Consider the following 4,189-nt stretch of genomic DNA (forward strand, 5'->3'; position numbering starts at 1 on the left):
GGAGGTCAGGGGGCAGGAGCAGGGTGAAGCTTGGTGGGCCAGTTGAGCTGGTGGGATTTGGGCCTGAGTGGCAGAGGCCTGGAGCAGCACCCCTGGAGGAAGGGAGGGGAAACCAAGGGACATTCAGTACTACAGGCCCCTTGAGTGGGGAGTTGGGCCCAGGGTCCCTGCAGTTTTCTGAGACATGGTGGGGGGGGGGGGGGTGGCAGAGAAAGAGGCACAAACCAATCAAAATAATAATAGCAATAAGAACAGGGCTAGCTCCAGTGACAAAAGAGACCCAGTCTTGGGGTCTAGGGCTGAGGAGGCTGGCCAAGGCTGTGCCCCTCCTCCCAACCTCCCACCCACTGGAGCAGGAGCCCAGCTCTAGCTTTGGATTAGATCCTGTGGGAGATCCTGTCTGAGGTGCAGAAGTCACCTGCAGGTCTCCCAGCGTGAGCTCAGAGATGACGACTTGGCCTACCAGTGCACCAGGCCCTGAGGCAGCTCTCAGAGAAGATACTGAATTGAGGGGGGGCGGTGAGGAAAGGGAGCAGGGAAAGCGGGAGCTCTGTGCACAGCATGAGAAGGCATGGGACCCCTCTCATGGGGCTGGAGGGCAGGCCTTGGAGACATTTCACTTGATCTTAGCCAAAAGGCCGAGAAGCGATAGGCCTTGGAGACATTTATGTTCCCTCCCGCTTCCAGTCTTCTCAGAACATAGAGGGGCCACATGTCACAAGAGCACTAAGGCATAGCTCTGTGCAGAGACAAATCCTCACTATGAGACTTCCGTGACATTCCCAGTACAAGCATTCAGCAACACTGTGCCTCGGGTATTGCCCATCCTGACTGCTTGGACACAAGCCAGCCATTGAGCAGGCCCCCAGAAGGACCCAGGATTCACAGGCGCCAACCACGAAGGCCTGCAATCGTTTTTTGTAACTGTTAACACTTAATTCACTTAATATTTTCAGTTGAACTGAAAAATGCTCACATTATGCATCCATTTGTTTGTGGGTGTATGAAATCCATTTTCATAATATTTAATACTTTTGATTTATTGAATTTTCACTTGACTTTTATTGGCCACTCTCCCCTTCTGCACTTGCTTCAAGAGCTTCTCATGACCATGGCTTGCATAAGGCCAGCCAGGAGACAGGATGGCAACACGAGTGGTGGGGGAGTGCCAGGCACCAGCCAGCAGCAGGACCCTGGGACCACCAGAGCGCCTGCCCCCCCCCCCTCCGGCCCTGCCCAGGCAGAAAGGGATGAGGGCTTCAGCCACAGCACATCAGTACAGAAGGGGGCTGGGGAGCACACCGGGAGCCAGAGCTGAAGCCCAGAGCAGGGGGGCCAGGAACTTTTCTCTGTAGCCCACGACTATTGCCCACCCAAGAGCCCAGGCCAGTGGCTCTCACCCAAGGCAGGTTCCAGTCTCCTGGGCTCAAGTGCATGGGAAGCCTTTAGCTCATCAAGGATCCTCAATGCCTGCACAGAACTAGGTTGGAACATGCAGGCCTGACATCTGCAAAGATCTAGAAGACTCTGCCACCACCAATCTACAAAATGGGGTTTTTCTCACCTACAATATACAAGACCTGAGTTCAAACCCAGCTCTGCCCCCTTCCTAGCTGAGTGACCTTGAGCCAGTCACTTTGTTTGTTTTATAAAGATTTTATTTATTTATTCATTTATTCATTCATTCATTCATTCATTCATTCATGAGAGACACAGGCAGAGGGAGAAGCAGGCTCCCTGCAGGGAGCCCAATGTGGGACTCCATCCCAGGACCCCAGCATCATGACCTGAGCCAAAGGCAGACGCTCAACTGCTGAGCCACCCAGGCATCCTGAGCCAGTCACTGTGATTCTCTGAGCTTCAGTTTCTTCTGTAAAATGGGTTAAATGATGTGCTGTTGGAAAGGCTGATGGGAAGATTGAAGAAAATAACACAGGCCGAGCTCCTAACATGCTACTTAACCATGGTCGGGTTTCGACAAATGTTCATTCACTCAACCTCACCCCTGACCCCAGACACCCAGGCAGGGTCATGGCCACACCTACCTCACCTGGACTGATGGGGGAACAGAGGAACAGCTGAGGACAAAGTACTCTGACAAGCCCTGGAAACAGGCAAAGGGACCTTCCTTTAGGGACTCAACTGCCTCAATGTTCACACTTTGCTAAGGGCAGAAGGCAATCCTAGCCTGACCCCCAGGAGCCTGTAAGTCAACTTTACATATAAAAATTCCTTTAGAAATTTCTTTTATCTGTACCCTCCAAGATATGTGTTGGTGACCTTCCCCCAGCACATGGCCCACCGATAGACATCTGAAGGGTCTCATGACTAAGGTTTTATTAGACGGTGATAAGTGACCTATCCCAACAATAGGCAGCCCCTCAAGGTCCTGGAAACCTTGCTCCCAAATTCCTTAGAGAGTACGCTCTCCTCAAACCCCTCCCAACCCCCAGGTATATAATCAGCCACCACTTATGGGCCCGGGGCAGCAGCTCTTCCTGCCCACGGGTCCTGTCCCTGGGCTTTAATAAAACCACCATTTTCCACCAAAGGCATCTCAAGAATTCTTTCTTAGTCGCCGGCTCTGGACCTCACCCCGCCAAACCTCACTTATATTCCAAAACTTCATCATTGACCACAGCTCCTTACTGGCTCTGCAGTCACCCAAGCTCTACTGGGCTGGCTTAGCCCTCTGCACCACCTGGGAGGGATGTGGGTAAGCCAGCTGGGGGGCCAAGGAGAGATGCAGGAAGATTAGGCACTTTGGTCAGGGGAGGGGGCAGTGGTCCAGCCAGCAGAGCGAGTGCCAGCCATGCCCCTGCTGGAAAAAACCGCTGCTGGGCCTCTGTAGAGAGAAGCCCAGGGTGGGGCCACTGCCCTTTCCATCCCCCACTCTGCTGCCAGCACACTGAGGCCGGATGTTTCTGAGTTAAATGCTCTGGATAACTCGGGAATCCTGGGGACCTCGCCTGCTGCCTGAAAAGGTCCCAGGGCCCAGCTCTGCACCTGTCCTGGGTTCCTCGGAGGCTTGTGTTACCAACAATAGCTACAAGTCTCAGCTTAATATGCTGCAGTGGGGAGAATGGATAGCCATTGGCAGCTGAGCCTCTAATAATCTAATCATCACAATTAAGGGAAAGAGTGGGGAGTGAGTAGGGCTGCCAATATAGGGATTATATTAATCTGCCTCCCTCCCGATCTGCATCTGCCTGCTCTTGGCAGGTGCTATTGGCGTGCCCTCCCCTGGAACCCACCACTAGGGGCAGGGGCGGCCAGCCAAAACAGGCAGCCTGGCTTCACCTGCTGCCCACCTCTGCGGGCTCCGCAGCCCCCAACACCCACTTCTTTCACTGCTGACAGGTCCGAGTCCAGGGGTTAAGGTTTGGGCTTCAAATATTAGAGCTCCTTCTCTGTGAGCTCTGTGAAGCCAATAACTTATTGAATTGCATGTCACAAAAACTTGCATAGTGCTTGCCACGTGCCAAGCACTGCTTTAAACATTTTGCAAATGCAAACTCATTTCATCCTTATAACAGCCCATAAGCTAGATGTGATTCTCAGCCCCACTTTGCAGATGTGGAAACTGAGTCACGGAACTAGTTAAATATAATTTGCCTGAGGTGACCAGATGTTAAATGGCAGATCAAGGACTTGAACTAGACCCAAGTTTACTGTCTGTGCACTTAACCCTCTTCTCTGTGCAGCTTCTGCAGCCCCTGTACCTGGCACATGTCCTTGGCGATCTGGAGCCATAAGCTTCCGCGGACTCCTATTTCCACAAGCTCTCCCGGTCCCTCCCAGCTATGACATTCAGCACTACTTTTATTGCATTTAACCCCCTATCCCAGAGTCTAGGATGTTCTAAAGCGTTTTCCTAGTAAGCACTGGTGAGTGTGAGGCTCTGGCCAGTGGGAGAGCACCCCCCACCCCAGCTAGGTCATAAACACTGACCATGTCCTCCCATGGCTATAGGGCTGGCTGGGACACCAACATGGAAGGCCCCCAGAGTGTTTCTCTGATGATTACATGCCTGCCTATTCCATGTGTCTCACCTGCTCTCAATAACCTAAACCTAAGCAAGCCAGAAGATGCCATCTCCCACAGGAGGAGTTTTCTTTGGGGGTGGGCCAATATAGAAGGGTTCACTGGAAATGGCCCGGCCTACTTTATCTACCCGGGACCTAACTGC

Source organism: Canis lupus, chromosome 38, assembly GCF_003254725.2.
Source record: "Canis lupus dingo isolate Sandy chromosome 38, ASM325472v2, whole genome shotgun sequence".
Classification (NCBI taxonomy): domain Eukaryota; kingdom Metazoa; phylum Chordata; class Mammalia; order Carnivora; family Canidae; genus Canis; species Canis lupus.